At 40.1% G+C, this 26,307-nt stretch overlaps 1 protein-coding gene and 1 long non-coding RNA gene across 13 annotated transcripts in view; one reads left to right on the top strand and one right to left on the bottom strand.

Moving 5' to 3' along the window:
- APBB2 (amyloid beta precursor protein binding family B member 2) overlaps window positions 1–26,307 on the top strand; it is a 318,990-nt gene that overhangs the window by 29,988 nt on the left and 262,695 nt on the right. For 10 of the 12 annotated variants that reach the window (XM_034671908.1, XM_034671900.1, XM_034671907.1 and 7 more), the window contains exon 2: window positions 7,571–7,677. The exons of the other annotated variants lie outside the window; for them this stretch is intronic. The gene's annotated coding sequence lies outside the window, so the exon portion shown is untranslated. The remainder of the gene's footprint in view (window positions 1–7,570; window positions 7,678–26,307) is intronic. 12 annotated transcript variants of the gene reach the window in all.
- On the bottom strand, window positions 1,207–6,238 carry LOC109490733. Its single transcript, XR_004628891.1, has 2 exons — window positions 6,166–6,238; window positions 1,207–1,253 (listed from the first exon to the last, which is right to left on the bottom strand). It is a non-coding gene; the product is annotated as an uncharacterized LOC109490733 (long non-coding RNA).

Below are 26,307 nucleotides of genomic sequence, written 5' to 3' on the forward strand. Positions count from 1 at the left end.
TTTTTTTTTTTTTTTTTTTAAGTAAGGCATAGCAACCCTGTCAAGAAACCTGTCTCACACATAAACATTTCCTTCAGTGAACATTCGTGAAGGGCCTCCTGTGTTCTGGGTCCACATGTAGCAGTCCTGGATGCTGCAGGTAAGGCTTGAATTTCCTGTAGGGAGAAGCATACGGAGGGCAAGGAGGATTGACTGGTTGCTTCTGCAGGGGTGGAAGTCACCAAGAAAAATGGTCTCTCTGAGCTGAGGCTTGAAATATAAACCTGTGAACATGAGTTATGAGTATTGCTAGGCTCTAGAGAGAGCACAGAGTTGGATGAAATGGGTCCTTTCCTTCAAGTATCATCTGCTTGATTTAAGGCCAGGGGATGGCGTTTAAAGCTGTAACTCACAATATGAAGCCCCTTGGAGTTAGGGTAAAACCAGAAGGCCAGGTCTGAATGTCAGCCTTACAACCGTGGCCTTGGACAGATTGTCTCACCTGAACGTCCATTTCCTCTGTAACATTGGGATAAAAGAATATTTCACAGACTTACGGTGATTTTTAAACAAGATAGCATAGCACGACACTCACCTACAGTGGGTGTGGAATTGATACTGTATGAGCAAGATATTAAAAAAGTGCCAAGTGAGTACCATAGAAAGAAATTTTGAGGAAGAACAGAGGAAAGAGCGGCCATTTGCCTGGAATATGAGAGACTGTGGCCAACATGGCCTTGAGGATGTGAACGAGCAAGAGTGGGTGTGAAGGATGGGCCATGGGAACCAAAGAGAAAGACAAAGCTGCGGTTTAGAGACTGGATAGACTAAGAAAAGGGGTCATAGAAACGAAGGATCAAGTTTGGTGGGGAGAATTCTGCTTCAAACCCATCACACTTGGGGCAGCTGCTGAGAGCTGTGGTTCTGGGATGCATGTTTGCTTCCCTGGCTTGTCGCTGAGACATGCCCTGTTATGGGCTTGACCAGGGCTGGGGATGACATGAAGTGCTTGGCCTTCCCTCCGCAGGGTTTGGTCGTAGGAAGCTTGCAGAGGGACTTGTTCTGACTCAGTGGAAATGGCCACACCCACACAGGCTTTCTCACCAGGACAGGAAATAAGGCGGAATTTTGAAACCTTGAGACCTACCTCTTCTTCACAATGAGTGGAGGAGAATGGAACTTCTCTGTTGCTCATGTTTACCCATTGCCATCCTCTTCCTGAGTTTCTTTTTTTTTTTTTCAATCTTCTTCTCCCAACTAGTGACCATTAATTGCTACAGAAGAAAAATGAATTGGAAATAGTTTTTTGAAGGCAGGCTAAATGCCCTGTCACCAGCAGGTTGTATACCTCTCTGAGTCCGTTTCCTTTCAGCCATGAGCTCCTTTATGATCTCTCTTTATACAGAGTAGATGCAGCCCACAAGTAATGATGGTTACTGGTTTTTATAGGTCATGGCTAGCCTGCCATATAAAATGCTAACATTTTGCCAGATTTCCTTTATCTCTGTCTCTGTGTCTGTCTGTCTGGCTGTCTACACATCGACACACTTTAAATAATTTTCACTGAACCATTTGCATTAGTGGTAGAGATCACCACCTTTTCATCCTACATACTTTCACACGTTATCTACCAAGTACAAGAATACTCTCGCACATAACCCATTTTACTGTTATCACCAAGAAATACTATCTAATATGTAATTTTTGAATACTTGCTTAGTTATTCCAATAATGTCCTTTATAACTATTCCTTTTCTCATCTAAGAATCATCAACAGTCACTCATTGAACTTTGTATCTTTAGTTTCCTTTAATCTAGAGCAGTTATCCCGTGTTTGTTTGTTTATCATTTATGGTGCTGGTATCTTGGGAGATCACAAGACCGTTGTCTAGTGGAAAATACCACAATCTGGATTTGTTTGATTGTTACTTTATGGTTAGATACAGATTAAGCATTTTGACAAACATATGACACAGTGATTGTGGAGACACATGACATTCAGTTGTCCCATAATTGATTATGCTAACTATCACTTGGGTAAAGTGGTCTGCCAGAATTCCCCATTATAAAGACACCCTTTCCCTTAGGCAAGTGGTAAGTAATCTGTGGGGTGATACTCTGAGACTGTGTGAGTGTTCCGATCCACAGAATCCTTTCCCTAATGGTTTTAGCATCCATTAATGATCTTTGATTGAGTCAGTTATTGCCCGGGTGGTTGCAAAGTGGGATATTCTAGTTCTGCTATTCCTTTGGTGTTTTATTAGCTGGCATTCTTCATAAAGAAGAGCTTCCTGCTATCCCCTCTTTCATGAATGTCTGTGGATTTATGGTTCCTTTTTTTAATTCAATATGCTCTAATTCATCCATATCATTCTTTTTTTTTTTTTTTTTTTTTTTTTTTGCTGTTGTTCAAATTGTCCCACATCTGGCCAGTGGGAGCCGCTTTGAAGTGGCTCCTGTGTCCTTTTGTCACGTCTGCGTTAATATTTGAGCATTTTCTTAGTTTCTGGCATAGTAAGCTATTCTTGGCAATTTGGTGCTGCCCTTGCCCCGGGCCTGGACCCAACTGTTTGTGGAATGAACTAAGGTATTTAGAAGCCAAGGTCTGGGTGCTCAAGCTTTTCTTTAAAAATGCATATGATCTAGAGAAAATTAAATGTCAACAGTCATTTGTATAAGCTCTCCCATCCTCCAGTTTCTGCTAAAATATTCCCATGGAGCCACTGGTTGTTTAGAAGTTGGAAGGAAAGAACCAGTTGAGAGGAAGAGGCCATAAAGAGTGAAGGTCTTCTGGCTTTGGACCGGAGTGACACAGTGAGGCGAAAAGGGAAGTGAGGTGGTGCCGAAGACCAGTTTAAATTATGTGGGTTGGATTTCTGCCCAAGGAGTGGCTAGAGAGCCCCAGGACATAATTCCTGCTTGTTTTCCAGGTAGACTCTGAAAATTGGTTGCTCCTTTTTTATATCTGGTAATGCTAAGAGAGCATATTCCCCTGAGCTGTATATGTGCTAAGTCCTAGGGCGATTTAAGAAATGTGGTTTCCATCCTGAGAGTTCCTAAATGCTCTGTATTTTCAGGGTCAGCAGGTGGTATGCATAGGTGGATGTATAATTCAGCGTGGCCTTTAAAAATTAAAATACTTTTTATTTTGAATACTCACAATTGACTATAATATCTGACTTTGCGTGCTGATTATAATATCTGGTTGCAGATTATTGGAGGTGCATATGTGCCGCATTTTAGGTGGCAACTTGTGAGACTCAGAAGCCAAGAATTTCAGATATTTTCCAAAGTAATCAGCATGCATTTGATAAGATGGTAGAGCCTCTGAGAGGTATCTTGAATCGACTGATTTTTTGAAACTCAATGTGTCCTCTGTGATCTTTTTGTATAAATAATAGCATAATTTAAATGTTCATTTTGCCTTTTCTATTCTTTAAAACAAAACATGAAGCCAGTAGCTTTCGTGTCCATTTGATAGGGAACCTACGAAAATGCTTAAAAATATAAAAGCAAAATTGAAACATAAGGGTTTTGTTTGGTTTTTATCAAAGTCAGCATTTGTGGAAGTGGAAAAAAAAAACAAAACAAAAATATAAAGACTACTACATGTATAATACTTTGTCCAGCAGGAATATGGTTTTTATTCCAATGTATACGCTGAATGTTACAGATGCTTTGTAATTTTATGAAACAGAAACACACACACACCCCCACAACCACTGGCTTTTAATTCTCAGTACGTTCTTGAGAATAGAGTCATGTTAAAGCAGCTGTTCTCACTAGTTCCTGGGTATGCAGTACACCAGAAAGGTTACACTGAAAATGGAGAGGAACACATTATTTAAATGTGCTGCTAGCCGAGCACAGGTGAGTGAACTCAGGTGTGTTGTGACCTCATTGTCCCAAATGGTCCTTTGACTCCTGAGTACCCTCACCATTCAATTCTTTCGTGATGTCCATGTGTGCGATCCAACTAAGTGCCCTCACGACTAAGGAGTCACCACTTTTGGCAAACGGACAATTTTCAAAGTCAAGTTTCGTTGTTATTGGAGNCCCCCACAACCACTGGCTTTTAATTCTCAGTACGTTCTTGAGAATAGAGTCATGTTAAAGCAGCTGTTCTCACTAGTTCCTGGGTATGCAGTACACCAGAAAGATTACACTGAAAATGGAGAGGAACACATTATTTAAATGTGCTGCTAGCCGAGCACAGGTGAGTGAACTCAGGTGTGTTGTGACCTCATTGTCCCAAATGGTCCTTTGACTCCTGAGTACCCTCACCATTCAATTCTTTCGTGATGTCCATGTGTGCGATCCAACTAAGTGCCCTCACGACTAAGGAGTCACCACTTTTGGCAAACGGACAATTTTCAAAGTCAAGTTTCGTTGTTATTGGGAGGATTTTAATATAACTGAGTTCTTTTGGAAGTCAAAGATCAGCCTCTGTCTCTTCTTACTTTCTATTTAAAACTCACCAACTGGAGCATTGATTCCTACGCCCAAATCCATTGCCCCTTGTATTTCTTTTCTCTTGATCTTGTTTGAAAGGTGCTTTATCCAGAACACAATTTCTTCATTCAGAATGAAATTTCTTTCAGACATTAAGACAGCTTGTATACAATTACATAATTTAAAAAAATCTTCTTTCATCTGGATTTTACTAAATCCATGGCAGTTTTAGCCAGTAAAAGCAAATTATATTTTGGCCTCTGTAATGGATTTATATACTTTGGATGTCCCTGCTGGGACTGTGTTTGCCTTGAATTGTGAGATAGAAAATACTCTGAAGGGTACAGTCACGAGACTGGATTTGTTAATGCTTGTGAAGGAAGCTTCTGGTGTCCTTGTTCTTGGGCTGTACTTTATTGGCTGATTCCCATGTGAACTTAAAGTGGGGATAAAAAGAGGTTTTTCCCATCAAATGCCTTAGTTCTATTTTTATATAGCATATTGTTATTTGTGGTTTTTAAAAAAGATTTTATTTATTTATTTGAGAGAGAGACAGCACGAGCAGGGGGAGAGGCAGAAGGAGAGGGAGAGGGACAAGCAGACTCCCTGCTGAGCGGGGAGCCTGATGCTGGGCTGGATCCCAGGACCCTGAGATCGTGACCTGAGCCAAAGTCAGATGCTTAATGACTGAGCCACCCAGATGCTCCTAGCATATTGTTATTTGTAATTATAAAAGTAGGTGTGGTTATTGTTTGGCTACCACGAGAAAATACAAAGAAACTAAAAATTATTCTACTCTAATTTCATTATCTTTAATGAGCAGCTATACAAATGTTGACTCCCCGCCTCCCTTTTCTAGCTACAGATACTTTTATTAAACAAAATTGGGACTATACTGAACATACTGTTTTATAGTCTGCATTGCCAATGAACACTGCTTAGAAACATTTTCCCATTTTATTAAATGATTTACAGATTTAGAAAAAACTTAACCCATTGTTGGGTATTTATATTTTTTAAATTGCTTAAAATAATATTAATTATATAGGAAAACTTCTTTGTACATACGCATACATACTTTTTATGCATATCTTGGACTTTTTAAAGGATAAATTCAGAGTCTTTTTTTCAATTTACTGGTCTCAAGGAGTGAAAACTAATTCAGTTCAGTTTGTCATTTCCAGTAATTACAGTGAAGCCCTCTTGCCTGCCAGGATCTGTCTGTATAATGCCATCATCTTCATCTGTGCAGAATGGTGTGGTAGCACCTTATTTATCTAACACCATTAGGGAACTTTTCATAAATAAAGTTGTCACGTAACTCGAACTGACCCTTAAGTCTCTACGCTTGATAATTATAAATATTGTGAATGAGAATCTTTCCAAAATTGTATTACATATGTTGCTGTCCTCTTTAACATTATGAAAAGCTGTAAAAATAACAATTTACCCCCTTCTGGTTCAAATCACAAGCATCTTCATAATCCCTAGTTATCGTATAGTCAGTTCTGCTAAAATGTGAGACAGATGTTTCTGAGAATCACCATGCTATGCCAAATGATGCAGTAAAATCCACAGCACTTATGGGAACAATAGGGTCAGGGCACAACACTCAAAAAGCTTTATCAGTGACACATTAAAAAAAGAAGGTAGAAACTGAATAAAAATCGTAGCACAATTTTACACATATTAGGTGGTTGAGAAATAAATAGTATGATCAGTGTGAAACTTTACCTTGACAAAGTCCTGATGTTGTCTTGCAGACTGAGGCCTTCCAAAGGTTGCAGGTTGTGAGTTACTTGAAGTGTTGGAAGGAGGGTTCCCTGAAACCAGAAGGGAAGTTGGGCATCCTATGCGGACGGGCGTAGCTCATAGCACTGGTGGACATTGGGGTCGCCCGTAGATGTTGGAGGCGTGGGCTTTGCACACCCTGCGTATCTTTACTCAGCAGCGCTCTGCCTGGGTGCGATCTTCTGCTATTACCTAGGGTTTCCTGCGATGAAATCATGCATAAACAAATGTGAAATTTGAGTGATGCTCAGATTGTTCCCTCGCATTGCAGTCTTGGAACAAACACAAATGTCATAGCAGAACTGAGTGTACCGAGTGGTAAGACAGTGATGTCGAGGGGATGTTCTTCTGGTCTCTATCCCTAATAGAGTGAATACGTGTAGAATGCTTCCAAGAAGAATGTGGCATACGAGTGAGCATCGTGTGAGTGTTGGCAGTCACAATGACGATAATAATAATGAGTGATGCCTATTGATGTTTGTGGGATTCTGTCTGTTTTTCAGTTATGCCCGTCTCCTGCAGCAGGGCTTTGCCTCCTTCTAATTGACCTATTTCTCAATCTCTTGTGGCTTTTAAATGAGTTTATCGCATTTAGAATTACATCTAGCGTAAGGCCCAGCATGGGAGAGCCTGGGGATGGGGGGGCATGCTGACTTTCAGTTGTGGTTTACCTGCGGCATCTACTCAAACGTTGTCATCTTATGAGTTATTACCTATGTATTCATTTGTGAGATTGTTGGGGAAGAAACTTCTGTTTCAAATGAGGATATTATCATACAGAGATTTTGGATTTTCTCTTTAATTAGAAAAAACAACTCGCTTCTTGTTCCCCCCTGCAAAAGTGAAATGTGCTTAAATCAGTCCACAGTAAAGGAGCTTACAAGTTGCTGGTGATTTTCTTTAGGTTGTTATTGTTCATTTCTATTTACAGCCATTTCTGTGCTTGTGAGATGAGCTCATCTTTGGAAGGTGGGGCAGGCAAGTGTGACTTCAGGAGACTTTCCCTCCCAAGTCACAGTATAATTAGAAGCCCAGATCCTCCCCCAGTTATTTTTTTTATGACTCCCCGAGAAGGACATTTTTACCATGAATGGTTGCCAAGAAGCCTTTGCTGGAGCCTCCTTTAGTGATTTTAATAAGACGGCAGATCAAAATACCATCTTGATTTAGCAGGCCTTGTTGGTATTGTTCTGAAAGAAAAGTAGCTAACATGGCTCATCATTTAGATATTCCAGTGAAATCTAGATTCTAATTATGCAGAGAGACCCTGAATAGCAATGGGGTGTCTTGATTTTTAATTTCTGATCTGACTTTGAATTTTAACTTTTTGTCTCTGCACAACTTTTAGATATTTGGGCTGCTTGACCTCATTGAGTGATTGCTACTAATTAACAAGACTTTTTTGGGAAAAGGGAATTTGCCTTCTGAGCCCTGTACCAAAGACCTGGGGAAAAAGTAAGTAATTTTCTAGCTTGCTTTTTTTAAAAAAAAATTCTTGTTACACTTCTCTCAGAAAGTTAACAGTGTGGGTCTATGGCTTTTCTCCTTTCATTCTTTCCTGACTTTGTAAGTTTTATATGCTTTTATAGATTTGAAACATGGAAAGGAACTCGAGAGACCTTAAAAAAAAAAAAAAAGCCTTCCAAGAGATTAGGATGACTGTCTGCATTGTGCCAGGTCTTTTGGGTTTCATAAACTGAGGCCTCAAGGTTGTGATAAACCTTTTATCAGGTGTGCAGTAGACAAATTATAAAGGTAAAGCATTATAGTATGGTCTGCCAGAAAAGTCCGTCCAGTTTTCTCAGCTTCAAGTGTTTTAGATTTTTAGATAGGCTCTTTGGTTCTGAATTTTTATAATAAGAATGAAATCCATTTGGCTCTTTTCTTGTCTGGAAAGGAAAACAAAATGTGTAATCATTTGTTCAGTAAGTCCCTCATGTAGCTTGGTCTTGGGAGAATCTTTGTGCCTGTCAGTTTTATTGTTTTATAGCTTTTTGGAGGTACTCTGAGATATTCTAATTAAGACATTGTGTGAATGGTTTTGCTCTCTTTTAGAAAAAATTGCTTGGGTCCATAAAGTTCAGTTTTATTCCCTGATCTTTTTGAAAAGGTAAAATGGGCCTTGAATATAATAAAGTCAGCCTGCTTTATTGTAGAATTTACGTGGAAGTATGAATGACCCATAAGAATGTAGGCAAAACAAAACATACACATGTACACGCACACACACACACATCTCTTGTCTGGCATGGTCCAGAAACAATATCACTGACAATAGGAACCATTTGTCCATAAAATTCCCAGGTAGTCTCCTAAATTTTGTGTTTTACGGTTCCTCTACATTTCCGGCCGTACAAATAAGCTAGTTAAAATGTGTCTAAAAACAAGGCAGAAGAGAACTCTGCTCTAGAAGTTCCATAGAAGTATTAAATAGTAAGATCAGATTTCATTGTTATATTGTATACACTCTAAATTTGCTTATAATTAAATCGTGTATTATTATGTCATAATTATAAGGTAAGCGTCATGAATTATGAAGCCTTTTTAGGTTAAATAAGATATTTGTACTGAAAGAATATTACACACACACGCACACACACAGAGTATACACGTACCACGAATATAATTTCTGAGGGCTGTCAATATAAATTCGTTGAAAGCAAGGACTTTGAAGATTTTCTCCAAAACTTTTTTTAATGTTACAGTGAAATATTTGCAGTAGTGAAATACTATTGTCAGTGGCATTTTAAAAAATGATACCGATTTATTTAGTTGAAGTTTATACTCACATATTAACCTTAATGTAAAGGAAATCCTGTGTAGTATAGTTATTATTCCTTCTTGGAACGGTATTTGAAAGAGGATTATGTTGGAAGTCATCAGTCTGAGCACAGAAGTGGAATGAACAGGGCAAAAGATTAATTCTGTGGGGGCTTCAGGATCCAGATATTTGATGTTTAGATTGGAAATATAACTTAGCCCCCTAGAAAGGAAGCCACTTAAACTGCCTTTCAAATAATTTAGCATCTCTTTAAAATTTAATGTAGTCTCTGGTGAGGTATTTTCCTTCCATTATACCAAAGTACTCCCTTTGTGCCATTGTTGTAAGAGTTGTATTTCCATTTTATAGAGGCAAGGCATCTGTAGGACTTCTGGTCACAATAATAAGCTAAAGATAGCCCTTGTGTTACTAGAGGGACCAGGGCAANCTAGAGGAACCAGGGCAAAAAGATCCCTGCTTCCTGAAACTGATGTCATAGGTGAATATTTATATGCACAGAAGACTGTTCATAATTTACCTTTAGATTAAAAAAGAAGAAAAGAAAAGAAGAAGGTTATANAAAAAGATCCCTGCTTCCTGAAACTGATGTCATAGGTGAATATTTATATGCACAGAAGACTGTTCATAATTTATCTGTAGATTAAAAAAAGAAGAAGAAAAGAAAAGAAGATGGTTATTATGCTTAAGTACGCTCTGTATAAATCCAGTCCTGAAGGAACTGGTTAGGTGGAAGGCAACCTTAAGGAAGAGGCAGGGCAGGGAAGAAGGCTGTCCTTTCTGACAGTGACAGAAATCATAGGGGAATGTTTCTGACCATACTTTGAAAACTGGAAGGGGTACTTAAATGTATCAGTGATTTCTTATGGAGCGAGGCAAGCACAGTTTTAGGAAAAATCCAGAACCAAAACAACCTCCACACTTCTTTTCGGCATCTTCATGTCCTCTGATTTTATTTTTTCTTAATTGCATTTGCATTTTATTTAATTATTTTATTTAATTATTTAAGGTAGATTTCTGGACACTTGAGTCTGTAATGTTTATAAGGTATAGATGCACTTTTGAAAAATTAGCCATGGATGATTTTAAAAGGGTAAAAAATAGCTTCTATTTTACGGTTCTGCTTAACATGTGCATATGTTTTTTTTTATGTCAGTACTGAAAGAGGATTCTATTCTTCAAACTGTTTGGTATCCTGTCTTTTTCCACTTAGCAGTGAATAATGAACCCCATGTGAATAAATATTTATCTACAATATCATTTTTTGTGAAAGTAAAACAGTTGGATCTTAGCTTTTTGTTTAATTTGAGGCCATCTTGGCTTTCCAATACAAAAGGAGAATATATATGTGAAATATAGAGTGTGGGCTTTCCATCTGCAAACAGAGAATAGACTAGGATTTGCCTTTCTATAATCCCTACAGTGTTTACCGTAACCAGACATGTTCTGAATAGGAGGCTCATGGGACTAAATGGGTATTCAAAACTCTTAAGTGTCACTGTGTGACAGGTACGGTGTATAAAGCACTGTGTCTTCTTTGGTCCCTTTGTTATAGTACAAGAGTGCAGGTGACCCATTCCTCCCACTTTGCTGTCTTCATCAATATTTCTGTGCCAAAGGAAGGATTCTACCTACATATTTCTCCCTTCCAAGAAACTCTAAATATCTTGGATGAGATGATGGGTACAAAGGGAGCAGCATTCTATAGGCTTTGGACTAGAATTTATTGGAGTAAATTGCAATCCAAATTAATTAGAGATGCAAAATGTTTTCTAGACTTTGCATACTTTCTCAACTTTAAGTTCATTTATTAAATCAACATTTGTTGCTCAACTGCTATGTGCCAACCACTATGCTAGGAGCTCCTTATTCAGAGATGACAGATATGTCCTTGCTTTCAAGGAACTTAAATTCGAGTTTCAAATTCAGATTTAAATAATATTTATTCAGCCTATACCGTGTGACACCGTGGGAGGATGCTCTTAGATGAAGTCTTTGATTACAAAAATTCAGTAATGATACTGACCCATTCCCTCCAAAATAAATTATAAATAGAATTCTTGAATCTTTAGTTTTTTTTTTCTTCCACTATATTTTCTTAAACTTCTGATACCTGCGATTACTTGTTAAGTTAAATTAACACTTTGGGAAAAAAAGGGTTGAAGCATTTAGTTGATAAACTTCGAGCAATAATTGTAAAAACATATATATTTTTTTATATTTGAACACCCGTGTACATATAATGTGGTCATCACTTCTCCTAGAGTAGTTCTTAGTTCACATGATACAATGATACAATGAAATGCATCTGAGAGTTCCTGCATTCTGCCCTTAGAGTGGCTCTGCTGCCTGAGCAAGTGTAAAAGACGTAGCATGGAGCCATTGATTTTCCCAGTAATTCTTGGGGTAGGGATTATTAAGTTTAGGGAGGAAAGTAACTTGCGCATACTCACTCAGCTACAAATTTGTTTGAATTAGGATTCTGACTCATCTAACTTCAAAGCCCGTGCAATATCCTCCTGACGCCTTCGAGGTGGTGGGGAGGGTAGACCCCCAGGTGCCTTGGGTTTGCTGAGGAAGGAGCAGTCATTTCAGATGAGGAATCAGGAAATGTCTTTATTGTATGGAAGAGTTGTCACTGAGGTTAGTCTTGTGGGTGGAGTTAGAAGATAGGGAGGCGGGAGGAGGAATAGTTGGAACTAGTAGTAGAAAAAGCACGTGCCAAGGTGCAGAGGAATGGAAGCTCATGGAATGTCCTGGGAGTGGCGAGAGCTCCACTGTGGCTGGAACGTGGGACAGGGTAGAGAGCAGAATGGGCTCTGAAATTTGAAAAGCCTTGCTGCCAGAGTGAGGAGGGCCACATGTGTGCCATGCTACAGAATTGGGGTTTCTAAGCAATATATAGCCATAAAAATTTTAAGGTAGAAGGAAGTTCATAATTAGATGAGAGTTTTACAAAAATCACCTGGGTGGCAGTGTGGAATATAGACAGAAAAAGAGAAAATGAGACTGGAGCCCCAGGGCCGCCATGTGAGGTCGTGCAGATTGTTCACTGCACAAGGGAATGTGTGAACAGTGAGTGGTGGGGAATAATAGCCATCCGCCACATTACTCACAAAGCTGTGTGCTCTTGGGTCTGGGCTTGCCTAGAAAGGGTACCTTTTAGAATTTGCATAATAAAATGTTCTACTTGCTTTTTAATTGCTTGTAAAATAATAGGAGAAATTAGACAAAGAACTAACCATGTACCCTAAGACCTAGGAGTGTGGAGGTGGACATGGTGGTCTATTTACTAACTATATGACATTGGGCATGTTCCCCATTCTCAAAGTCTATTTCCTCATCTTTAAAGGAGAGTTGAGGGATAGCTGAGTGCCTCACTCAGTTAGGCATCTGCCTTCTGCTCAGGTCATGATCCCGGGGTCCTGAGATCGAGTCCCTCATTGGGTTCCTTGCTCAGTGGGGAGCCTGCTTCTCCCTCTACCTGCTCTGTCTGCCGCTCCTCCTGCTTGTGCGTTCTCTGACAAATAAGTAAAATATAAAAATAAAAAATAAAAAATAAATAAAGGAGAGTTGATAGGGGTGCCTGGTGGCTCAGTCAGTTAAGCATCCGGCTCCTGATTTTGGCTTAGGTCATGATCTCAGGATTGTGAGATCAAGCCGCAAGGCAGGCTGCACTCTGGCCATGGAGCCTGCTTGGGCTTCTCTCTCTCCCTCTCCCCTCTGCCCTCCCCCTCCCTTCCTGTCTCTCTCTCTCCCTCTCCCTCTCTAAAAATAAATAAATAAATAAAGGAGATTTGATAATAGGATCTGGCAGGGCCCTGGACAGACTGGTTAAGGGGCTTTGGTAAGAGAAGGAACTAGACACGGGGGACGGAGAACTGGTAGGTCTGGGACTGGAAGGCACTGCAAGCAGTCAACCTGAGAGTGTGCTAGGAACCGTAGTAAGGGTTTTACAGGTCTTAGTTTCCTTAATCCTGTATCAGTTCTGAGAGGTAGATGTTATTGTCCCATTTTAAAGATTTTGAAAGTGAGTCTCAGGGAGGTTAAATAACTTGTCTAATGTCACAAAGTAGGGAGTGGTTAAGACTCAAACCTGGGTCTATGTGACTCTCATGTTTATCTTCTTAACGACTGTGCTATGCTTAGAAGTAATCTTTTCTATATGTTGAACTCCAAAAATGCTCTACCTGAATCTGATTTTATCTTTTATTGTTTTTAACTTGAATTGGGTCATAGTTATTTACACAATGTTTTGTTTAATTTACTAGATGGGAAGATTCTGAGGACTGGGATCCAGTCTTATTCATTTTTTTGTTTTTGTCTTTCATAACTCTTTGCTCGATAAAATATGCCTTGATAAGATGAATAATCTCTTGGGGCACCTGGGAGACTTGGTTGGGTGTCCGACTCTTGATCTCAGCTCAGGTCTTGATCTCAGGTCTTAATCACACACTGGGCATGGAGCCTACTTAAAAAAAAAAAAAAGGATAAGTAATCTCTTTAAGATTTTCCTGTCTCCTAAAATTCAATATTTTTTTTTATATATGTAAAGCCTCAATTGCAGTTATAGTTAAGTAGAACTTAAAAAGGAGTCATTGGATTTTAATTTGATATCTAGATTGATGGCTAAAGTTTCAGGAAATTCCTAATTGCCATTTTTATCTGAACAATAATTTGTGACTTGCTATTAAAGACTGAAGCCCAGCCTAAAATGCATTTCTTGCGGGTCCTATTTGGAAGCTTAAAGCTATGCTCACCGCTTTACAGCTGTGGCAGCTCTAACGCTCAGATGTCTTAAATGGTATTTACGAGTCCACAAAAAAATGTTGCCCTGCCATTCATGCAGGTAAGGACCTCCTTTTGCAAAAACGCATGAAGCCCTGGAGCTGTTGGTCACTCTTGTTTGGTCCCAGCCGGACTCAGACAACAAAGAGAGGGGCTTTCCTAGTTCAGGGTCGATGATCAGAGGCCCTGGGGTCAGACTACCTAGGTTCGCATCCTACTTTCTTGGTTTATGAACTCTGTGGCCCTTGGCAAGAAAGCATCTATAAATCTAAGAAACCAGGCTGTGGTAATAGGTTCCTGTGCCTGGTTCATTGGGAATCTAGTGGGAAAAAATCTGCATTCAGATGAAAGCCACTTTTGCTTAGATATTCTTTAAAAAAGGGCAAAATTGTGAGCTTATGGGATCGAATTGGAATTTCATTATTAAAAGCCATGTTTGCCCCAGGATGACCCTTTGCTCTAAGGACTGCATCTGCTTTTGGGAACTCTAACGAGGGGAGTTTAAGCTTTGCTTCATGCTCTGTATGCCCAAGGAGAGTAGGAAATGATGCCTTAAAAAAAAAATAGGGGTGCCTGGGTAGTTCAGTTGGTTAAGCGTCTGCCTTCGGCTCTGGTAGTGATCCCAGGATTCGGGGATCGAGCCCTGTGTCCGGCTCTCTGCTCAGCTGGGGAGCCTGCTTCTCCCTGCTCCCTCTGCTTGCCACTCCCCCTGCTTGTGCTCTTTCTCTCTGACAAATAAATAAATAAAATCTTTAAAAATAAATAAAAAAAGGGAAACTGTTATTTGACATCAACATTGCCTGTGGGCTTTGAAAAACTCTGGACTTGCTTTCATCTTCCAGGAGAGTAGTGTATGTGAGCTGGGAGAAAGGAAACCAAACCCCAGGGAAGTTCCCCAGCTTGTCTCTGCCCCGTTACTGGAAAAGCGGAAGTAAGGTCTGTAAATAGCTCTCCTGGCCTCCGGAGGCTGTAAATTCAGGTGTGCTGGAACTCGAGCTCTAAGGAGCTTCTTATCTTCTTCTTCCCAGTGACCACAGCTTTGCCCGAGGGGAAGTAAAACAGCGGAATGGGTCTCAAAACATTGCTGCCCAGCAAAAACACACGCGTGCGCCTGTCTGTCACAGAGTTTATTTTCTTTCATCGATGTGAAGTGGCTCAAAGACTCGTGATGTGATTCTCCTTTGAGGTTTTCTATTTGAGCTAGCTGGAAGCACAAGCGAGCTGGATAAAAATACTCTTCAGACCCAATCTTGTCCTGCGATTTTTGCCTGCTTAGCTTTGCCCTTTAAAGTTCAGGGCAGACTTGGCCTGTGCATTCTTGCCGGGGAAAAGCTTGGGTTATCAATAAATGCTGAATTTAAAAACCCTTTCTGGGGTTACCTGCCCCCACTCTAGGACTCCTGCAAAAAAAAAAAAAAAAAAAAGCTGAAGCTTGCTGTGCTGGTAAGCCCTTAATACTTGGATGCTTTGGTAGGGAAAATAAAACCGGATTGTACACCCCTTCCCTTTTACTTGTGAACTAATTGTTGTTTTCCTGCATTTCAAAGCAGATGTTAAGCTCTTCCTTTGATGCTCAACAGCAGACAGACTCCAGTTGTGTATTAGAGCTCTTGATGCCTATCTGTTGTTTGAATGAAGATCAGCTTTGGCAAATTAGATTTTGATGGTTAGATTTTGATCTGGAGCCATAGAACGGAATGGCAATTTATTCTTGCATTCAGTACACATTTCTCGGGTGCTGGCTGGGCCCTTGACGTAAATTGTTTTTCAGATTTCACAAATACCACAAAAGCCGTGTCAGCTAGATGGTGCTATCTCTGGTTAATAGATAAGAAGAATAAGGTATATAGAATGATTAGGACTATCTTACACGTAAGAAAAAGGAAGCCTAGGGAATGATTAGAAACCTTGCGCAGGGTTGGCATTGCTGTTAAGTGGCTAGGAGTATGAGCTGCGGATTTGGGCTGATCTCGAAGCCGTTACTCCAGAGGTGCTGTTTTTTAAGAGGAGATCATCAGTGGAGCAAAAATGTCGAGCTGAAATCGGGAAAAAAGTAGTTAACCATGAGCCCCTCATCATTTGCTCAGTAGGCATTTATCGAGTGCCTGTTTTGTACTGGACACTCTGCAGGGTGCTGGAAATTCACTGGTAGGCAAGATAGAATCCGTTTGTCAGCAGCTTGATGGAGGAGAAATAGGGGTGCAAGAGTGTTCGCTCCCCTCAAAAGCAGTGTCTTGGCTCGGAGAGCTTCGGTCAGGTTTTTTAAGATGTAGAAATTTTGACGCCTCACAAAAATGGTTTATTATTCNGGACTGGTTCTAATCGAGCTTTGGATTCCCCATTTTAGGGAGGAGATACTTAGCACAGTACCTGGTACCTAGTGAGTACCCAGTAACTCTGGTTGATTGGCTCAGTGATGGAAAGTAAAACAAGGAAGAGAGGGGACAGGAGTCTCACAGGAAGGGTGAGTTAAGGTAATACCAAGGAGGAGTGAGAGGGTGGCAATAAAATCAACCAATAAATAGGTAAAGAGAGCACATGACATGTCCTGGTCTTAACCCGCATGTACAAACTGTTTGAAGAGTCAAGGAGGGAGGGGCCATGTTTAGGGAATCTGGAAACGCCGTTGGGCTTGGATGCTTGAGAAAGACTGCATCCTTCCCCTCTATGCCCCCTTTCCCACCATGATCTTGATATCAGTTTTTAAGACTTTAGGGTTTTGGTTTTTTTTTTAAAGATTTTATTTATTTGAGAGGGAGAGAGCCAGAGCAGGGGGAGGTGCAGAGGGAGAGGAAGCAGCAGACTCCCCGCTGAGCAGGGAGCCCAATGAGGGACTCAATCCCAGGACCCTGGGATCATGACCTGAGCTGAGGGCAGATGCTTAACTGACTGAGCCACCCAGGTGCCCAAGATTTTAGGTTTTTAAATCTGGTATTTGATTCTTTAATAAATTGGGTGACCATATGTGTCTGTTTGCTGGGACAGCCCTGACTCTGCCTGTTTTCGATGATGCCCCCTTTCCCTGTCGTGTCCTGGTTTGGATGATAAGTTCAATGGCCACCCTTTGGTGACATTCTGTGTCTCTAAACGGAAATCTTACAGCATTCAGACTACTTTGATGAATTCACCTAATGTGCATGTAGCACCAGTAAAATGACCTGTGAGCCTAGTGTCTGGTCTCTTATGATAAGTAGAAAGGAGAGCCAGTGAGTGGTAACTGAAAAGAATCAGATGTTGAGCAAAATAAGCTGATTTTGACAAAATGAACTTTAATTACAACTAATGGCTGGCATAGCCATAAGAGAAAGGGCATTTTAAGGTTATCACGATGATGGGTAGTGTTTAGGGAAACTGGCATCATTGGAGAAAATCATGTCATCATCACTAGTTTTGACTTAGTGTATCACTGTTTCCACAGCACTGGTAATTTAATTCAGATGTATTTTCATTTGTTCTGTGAGTAGAAAGTAAAAGAAATAATTTCTGAGAACAGAATTTCTTTTGTCAGAGGTTTAAAGAAATGGCTGGAGGGAAAATTGTTAAATTCAGATTTTTCCCCTTAAATCTACTGTTAAATTGTGTCATTTGTTGAAAACGGCGGTAATATTTTAATCCAATGAGACATTTACATGGGGACTCCCAAAGCTTCAATAGAACACATGTTGAGGTTTTTCTCTTGGTAAATAGGGTTAAATTGGTTTTATAGTTCATATACAAGGCTTTGAAGAAACAGACTAATACTTTGTCATACAGGGATGTGTAAAAGTTTTAGGTATTCAGGTAATGCTTGACAGTGATTGCAGGGTGAGAGTTGGGGGGGGATTAAAATCATACTATGACCAGTCTTTTCCATATTAATATTTTATGAGGCAGTGATGCATTTGCCTTCAAGGCCCATAGGTTCTTGTTCCCTGCAGCGAAATCTTTTGTAGGAGGGTAGATTTCCAAAGTAGAGGGATTATTCCTCTATAATTCTAAAACTTGGTTGTTTTGGAATTAAATTCGGACTCTGAGCCTGGCTATCTGTGGGTGAGTTCTTTCTTTGAGCCTCAGTTTTCTGGCCTATAAAATGGGAATAACGATATTTATTGTTTAGAGTTTTGTAACAGGATGTTTATTCATTCCTGAATCTGGGATAAACTGTAAGCATTATAACACAAGGTAATTTTCTCCCCCGCTGAGGAATCAGTAGCAGATACTGAGGGTGGGGAAATAGGCAGGATTGCTGGAAGGCGAACACCCAGCGTCTGGCCAGTTGGAGTGGATGCTGTCTGTAACCCTCCTGGGTGGCTGTCACAGTGCTCAGCCGCAGTAGCCTGTATTGTCGGTATTGAGAAATCTGTGTTTCATAGGGGATGGTTTGCAAGCAAACCCATTGTGTCTCCTTGTTAAAAACTAACGCCCCCTCCTCGGAGCTCCCGTGATCCAGAAAGGATACCATCTTCACTGGATGGGTGAGGCCAGCGTTCACGCCAGGAGTCCTTTCTCAGAGTTCCTGTGTACGCTGAGGACCTTACTGATCATTGCTGCCAGCACTCTGGTGGCTCCTTGGAGACTCTGCTTTCCCATTTTCCACTCCATTCCTCGTCTACTGTAATTACCCATAGCAGATAAAAATTGAATTTAAGACACAAAACCCGGAGAGTCCCGTAAAATTGGCTACTGGATATAGCAAGTCTAGACGCGGCCTTACTGGGCCACTTTCTGTGCAGACCATCGCTTCTCACTCCCAGAAATGACTGTCAGCATATCTGAATGTAGAGTCTGGGCATCCAAGAGAATGAGGCTCTGGAAGAGGGAGCACTTCCGTTTTCTTTCTGCCAAGTCTTTTTTCCTTCTTCTCATTTCTCATCTCAGGCTCTGCCTCTTCCCAGGAAGATCGATGTTGGGAATTCTCCCTTGCACAGGGCAGACCTAACCTCTTTCCCTAGGGATGGGATGGTCATAGCCAGCTATCAAAAAGTCCATCATTGTTTAGAAAGCTTCCGTGTAATCCTAGGAGGTTCCTTTCCTAGAATAGGGGTGAGTTGGTTTCTGTATACTGATGTAGTTGAGAGCCGTCAAATTGTTTCGTGTTTACCTCATAGGGTTAGCATGGCTGTTATGAGAAAGAGATAAAAAATATTGGTGAGGATGTGGAGAAAGGGATCTTTGTGCATCGTTGGTGGGAGTGTAAATTACTGTAAAATACTGTAAATGTGTAGCCACCGTGGAAAACAGTATGGAGGTTCCTCCAAAAATTAAAAGTAGAACTGCCATATGATCAAGCAATTCCATTTGTGGGTATATATTCAAAGGAAATGAAATCACTATCCAGAAGAGATATCTGCGCCCCCATGTTCATTGTATCATTTACAATAGCCAAGACAGAGAAGCGACCCAAGTGCCCATCAGTGGCTGAATGGATAAAGAAACCATGGCATATATACAAAATGGAATATTATTAAGCCATAAAAAAGAAGGAAATTCTGCCATTTACAGCAATGGACCTTGAGGGCATTATGGGTAGACGTTGGGGGCATTATGCTAAGTGAAGTAAGTCAGGCAGAGAAAGACAGATACTATTGATTTTACATATATATGGAATCTAACCCCCCTCCGTCAAACTCAAATAAACAGAGATCTGATGGTTGCCTGAGGTGAGGTTGGGGAAAACGGGGTAAGGTGGTCAAAAGGTACCAACTTTCACTTATAAGATAAATAAGTTCTGGGGATGTAATGTACAGTTTGGTGACTGTACTTAACAATACTGTGTTGTATGTTGGAAAGTTGGTAAGATAATAGATCTCACAAGTTCCCATCACAAGAAAAAAATGTGTAACTGTGTGGTGGATGGTTGGATGTATGGATAACTAAACTTACTGTGGTGATCATTTTGTAATATATACATGTATCAAATCATTACGTTGTAAATCTTAGACTAATACAATGTTATATGTTAATTATATCTCATTAAAACTGGGGAGGGGGAGAAAACTGGCAAACAAACCTTTTTTTTTAAGATTATTTATTTATTTGAGAGAGAGAGAAAGCGAGAGACAGAGCATGAGTGGAGGGGGAGGGGCAGAGGGAGAAACAGACTCCCCGCTGAGCGGGGAGCCCAACATGGGGCTCAATTCCAGGACCTTGGAATCATGACCTGAGCCGAAGGCAGATACTTAAAGGACTGAGCCACCCAGGCGCCCCACGTACAGACCTTTTCTGCCAGCAGACTAAGGTGGTTCTTCCAGCGTCAAGCACAGGAGTTTCATTAGGGAAAATGGAGAAACACTGGAAACCTACATTGCAGTCCTGGTTTTGCCACCTGCTGGTTATGTGACCTTGAGATACATAGGCACCTCTCCCTGGGGTACTCCTTTTCTTATCCAGAAAATGATTTTCATATGCAATATGATTTTTAAGGTCCTTGTCCAACCAGAAGTTCTGTGAAGCTATAATAACTCCTATACGTACACAGTATGGTTTTTGAACAGATTCAACCTGTCTGTATCTGATGTTGGTAGTTACCATTCTTACCTCCACTTTGTAACTATAGCTGTTTTGTGGAGACCTAGGCATCTGTTTGCTGGAGAAGGCCACTCCTCCAGTCATTTTGATATTATACTATCCACTTGATATGCCTTTTTTTTTTTTAAGATTTATTTATTTGAGAGAGAGAGAATATTTGGGAGAGAGCACATGCGCGCTCCTGCATGCGGGAGAGGGGCAGAGGGAGAGGAAGAGAGAGAATCCTCAAGCAGACTCCCTGCTGAGCACAAAGCCAGCCTCGGGGCTCGATCCCAGGACGCTGAGATCATGACCTGAGCCCAGATCAAGAGCCGGCTGCTCAACCCAGGTGCCCCTCTTGGCGTGCTTTTTAAGTGCAATGACAGACTTGTCTTCTGATAGGACAGACTTACCAAATCTCTGCTGTGATTGCCTCATGCAAAAAGTCATGAACTTGGTCCATTGTCAGCCTGAATATTGGTGATGATGCCATTCTATTTTATTTTCTCATTTTAAAACGAGTACTTTTTCCCCCCAAGTTTTTATTTAAGTACCAGCTAGTTAACATATAGTGTAATATTAGTTTCAGGTATAGAATTTAGTAATTCATCACTTACCTACAAGACCCACTCATCACAAGTGCCCTCCTTAATACCCATCACCTGTTTAACCCCCTGCCCCACCCCCTCCCTCCCTAGTAACCCAATGCCACTCTATTTTAAATATTGGATCTTCTGTGTGTCCGAATGGTAGCTTCCAATTTGCAGTCTTCAATATATTACTTCATAGTTTAATTATAAGTGTTTGTTGGTAACTTGGAGTGATTCACCCTTGAAGTTTATTAAAAGAGAGAATATGTGCAGATTTTCTATTTCCACAAAAATGTTGCTGGGGTTTTGATAAGGATTGGTTTGAATTTTTGTATCACTTTGGGTAGTATTGACATCCCGACAATTTTAAGTCTTCCAGTCAGTGAACACTGGATGTTTTTCTATTTATTTGACTCTTCTTTAATTTCTTTTAACTATATTTTGTAGTTCTCAGTGGATAGATCTTTTGCCTTGGTTTAGTTTATTCCTAAGTATTTTGTTCTTTTTGATGCTATTCTAAATAGAATCATTGTCTTAATTTCCATTTGGATTGTTCATTGTTAGTGTATAGAAACACAAATGATTTTTGTGTGTTGATTTTGTACCTTGTGCCTTTGCCAAATTCGTTTATTAGTTTGAATTATTTCTTGTAGAATCTGTAGGGTAGTCTATATCTGTGATGGGTCTTCAGGTCATCCGCAAATGGAGATATTTTTATTAATTCCTTTTCAATTTGGATGCTTTTTATTTCTTTTTCTTGCCCAATTGCTCTGGTTAGGACTGCCAGTACTGTGTTGAACAGAAGTGGCAAGAGCAGGCATCCTTGTGATCTTAAGGGAAAATCTTCCAGCCTTTCACGATTAAAATAATTTGTTTTATTAGCATGGGATTTTAACTTTCCTCTGTAGTAGGCCTTCAGATTAGTCATTTTTAATAGTTCCATAATCTATGAAGTGGCTGACCCTAATAGAATAGCACATTACCCAATTTTTGAAAATTCAAAATGTCATTTTTTCCTATTATGAATAATGTTTCAGTGAATACCTCTTTTGAATATTTTTAAATATTCATTTCTATCCTTTTCTTAATGACATGTAACTTTGTGGAAGCCTCCCGAACTACTTTGTTATCAAGAATCAATCTTTGTATTCAGATAAATCACCAAATAAACAGCTAGCACTGTTCGTTCCTGTAACACCATTCATTCATCATTCATCATCAGCAATGTAATGGATTGTTATGTGTGCCAAGAGCTAAGCACGAAAAGTTCAATAGGATACCCCTCTGACCTCTAATATCCCATAGTCTAGTAGGAGAGTCAGACTAGTCAAAAGTGAATACTGCAGTGTGATGAGTGATAGTGGCAGGATACAGAAAGTTCCTTAATTGCATGAAATTGATTTTGACAGCGTTGTTGATTAGTATCCTTTATAAAGATAGGAGAGGTGTGGACATATCCATGTCACATAAAATTTAAAAAAAAATAATGGGTATAATAGGTTTAATAATCTGGCAGAATATGGCCCCATCTGACCCAACCTCTTTTCCTTGAAGTCTAAATCTTTCCAGGAGGTCTCTGATTCAGCTCCATGTGTCGTGTTGCTCGAATATGCTAAGCTCCATTGGCCAGTGAGTGTGTCACATGACTCACTCGTTTCCACACCTGCTACGAACTGCTGTGTTTGTGGTAAGTGTCAAAGGGTCGATGGGTCTTCATTTGACATGCTTTCAGTTACTTTTTTTCCATCATTTTATACTTGCCTTAGAGCTTCATTAGTTATCAGTGTATATTCTGTGATATTGGTGAAATCAGTGCTATTTTAATTTCATCTTGTCATATTTGTTTAGTAAAAAAAATTCAGAGTAAGAAGATATTTGTGAGATTATATAATCCAATAGAAATTCTTACAGTAAACATATAAAACTCTGCTAGTTATAATGGTTGGAACTGGAACCTACACAAAACAAAACAAAACCCCTCTGTGTGAATTTCTGGGTGATCTCTTAAGCCACTGTAGAGGGAGGAAAAACAAAGAGATCTTTCTATATACCTAAACATTAGGTCAGGCTTTGGATACGATGGATCTGTTTCGGAAATAGCCATTTAGGGTTCCACCATTTTGAGGTTCATTAGCTAGCTATGAATTTGCCTCCTTCACACTTGTGCATAAAAAAACTGGCCCTTATTTTTAAATTTCTTAAAAAGGTAGTCTTGGAAACAGCTTTTGAGACTGATTTCTTGGGATTTTTTTTCTCCCCTTTTCTCTTTTCATTTCTGAAACCTAAATAGCAGAATTGTGCCTCGTTCTTTGCGGAGCTGTGATGATTAGATGGTGTATTCACTTTGATACACATATCGCTGTGTGGAATCACTGTCCATTGTGATCCCCATATGAAACAAGGTGGGGGGGGTGGCTGTGGATCTGAGATTGACTGAGATAAATTTATCTCAGCTTTTCAAAACACCATGAGAGCACAGTATAATTCACTTGGACAACTGTAGAATGAAACTCTTGTTTCAGGGGCTGTTAGATATTTCATGGAAACTGACTGCACAGAGGACTAGATGGTAAGGATGGTTTGGCAGATGATAGAATTTGAGGTAGCTTTTACATCACTCCTGAAATACCATTAATTTCTTCCAAGGTGATTTACAGCCCGACTTCTGTGACTGAGGGTTGGATCCCTTGGCAAGTCTTTATGAAATAAGACCACAGGCAGGGAAATTACATGCACGCATCAGGCTTTGCATTTCTTTCGTAAGCCTTCTTTACAGGGTGTGTATAATCCTGTTCTGTACAACTAACAGAAACTGTAGTTGTCCTGTATCATGACTTTAACTGTAGCTCGACTTTGTCGTGAAAGACCTCCTCAGTTTCCAGAAACAATAGCTACCACAGAGTGAAGCTTGCTTTCTTTGCATCCCTGTTTCTGTTAACGTCACGACTGCATTTGACTCTTTTATGAGGCCCTTTTGGTCCCATCAACAGTTTGTTCTAAGCAATCTATCTTCACTTCTAGCTTCGTCTGCAAAATTTGTGTGGTTAGCCTGAGACACATGGAGATAAATTGCCCAGGGTTTTCAGCTCTCTCCGACTTGGAGCTAAATATGCTGCAGTATGCCCAACTGAGGGGTGCAGCTTTTCCGCAGTATTGACGTTTCTACGGTTGAATATAAACCTTCGGGTGCCTCGGTTTGCATTTCCATATTCACACGCAGTTCTTGACCACTGCTTTTCAAACAGCCTCATCTCTCAGAAAACTCTGTTTTAAGCAGAAAGACAAAGAAAATTGTTCTTCCTCGCCCACTGCTCTTCTGCCCACTCACAACAATAAGAATCGTGAGTGTGAGTCTTTTGCCAGTTGTAAATAGTGGCAACTCCCAATTCACAAACTGATTACATTCTCATGGCTGGTTGTAAAGTCAGTTAGTGGATTTGAACTGGGAATGTGTTTTCTAATGAGAGAAAACAATTCAAAGAATTGATGAGCCTGTTGAAACTTCTTTAACCCACAACATTCCAGCAGCATAGTTCTTTTTATACCTTAAAACCTGACCTTCCCTCATGTTTTCCCGAGGAAAAATGTCCTTGGTTCTGCTTTGGTATCTTATGGAGCATAAACATTTCATTCTTAACTTCAGTAGACAACTAACTATATCTCTTCCTGGCTCTCCTGGGACAAGATATCAGGCAGAGTTTCTTAGAAGCAATGGAGACTGGCTGAATGATTTCAGCAGAGAAGGAATTTATTGAGCAGTTATTGGGTAGTTTCTGGAACTGCTGGAAGTTGGAAAAAAGACAGGAGCAAATAAAGACTACATAGCCAGATTCACGGCCAAGGTCATTGATATGATTAGTTCTTTGTAGGGTTGGATGGACCCTGTCACTGGATAGGAGACCATGCTGGTTCACGTTGACCACAACAATGGGACAAGACACTTGGCTACCAACTCTGTTCCTAAGCCTTTGCTATCTCTGGTACTGGATGTTGTCGCCATTGTCCTTACCCACGGTGATTTTCTTTTGCTCCTGCCTCTTTGGGTTTCCAGCTCTAGATCCAGGGTTGGCCAAGGCTAAGTTGTATACCCATGCCTTAGCTGCAAGGGAGTCTGGGAAGGTGAGTGTCCAGCCATTTTTACCTTTATGGTGAAAGGTGTGGCTCTCATCAATACTCACATGATGAGGAATTGCCCAAATATAGGAAGAGGGTGCAGATGCTGGATATTCTCCATCCTGAGCCCCTCAATAAGGACAAATCTTCACTGTAAGAAAGCCACAGTCAGGGCTGTGGTAGAATGGGAGTGGCCAACATATCTGCAGCTGCAGTTAATGAACTTGGTAATAACAAAGATGGCTGATTCTTCCTTGTGACTGGTGTCCAGGGACCCTTTCATTATGTGCTAATTAAAGCTAGAGGTATGACTTAATGATTTAGGCATATTTGACCTTTCTAAGTGCATTTCTTGCCACTTAAAGATAAAATGCATTAAATTGAATTTTAATAATTTAATTAACTAGGAGAAACAGATTTAGATTTATCTGTTAACTTTTATATGGAATGAAATTTCACATTGTTAATTTGTCTTATGTGGTTGGGTGGTTTACATATTTATTCATTTCTACCATTTTTAAAATTTATTTTTTATTTGCAGTAATACATATATAGCTTATAAATTCCTGCCTACTTATTTGCATCATCGTTTTCCACCTCTGAGAGGCAATTACTTTACATTCAGCTAGCTCTTTTTCTTATATTATTTACTTCCATACAGCTAATTAAAATGTTTGTGTTAGTATTTCTTAAATTTTTTTTTTCTATTTTACCCATTAAACATTGAATTCCTATGAAGGGAGTTAAGGGATTAGCTCTGTTTTAGTCTCCCTCCCTGAAATACCTGCCCTTCACTCTCCAAGACAGTTATATCTCAATTTGTTTTCACTGTAAATATTTTTCACAGCTAAGTTATGCAGTGTACTATGATTTTATGTTCTTCCTTGTGAAGCATACTAAAGTTTCTCTCTTTTTTTGATTCATTTATTCATCCCCAAATTCTTTTTTTTTTTTTTTGAAGATTTTACTCAATTCATTTGAGAGACAGAGAGAGAGCTTGGGGGAGGGGCAGGCAAAGGGAGAAGCAGGCTCCCCACTGAGCAAGGAGCCCAATGTGGGACTCCATCCCAGGATCCTGAGATCATGACCTGAGCCGAAGTCAGGCACTTAATGGACTGAGCCACCCAGGTGCCCCATCCCCAAATTCTCAAATAAGGTCAAACACAACAGGTTCGTCTCTTGGTTCTTAAATGTGTGTGTATGTGTGTGTGACATTTTTTCCAGAGCCTCCTGCTTGCCTGCTCCATTCTGAACCATTTACTCTTGAAGCCTTATGCACAGCTGTTGACCTGGAATTTTCCTTCACTATCGTGTTGGGAATTCTTGATT

The sequence above is a fragment of the Ailuropoda melanoleuca genome, chromosome 11, assembly GCF_002007445.2.
Source record: "Ailuropoda melanoleuca isolate Jingjing chromosome 11, ASM200744v2, whole genome shotgun sequence".
In the NCBI taxonomy this organism is placed as follows: Eukaryota; Metazoa; Chordata; class Mammalia; order Carnivora; family Ursidae; genus Ailuropoda; species Ailuropoda melanoleuca.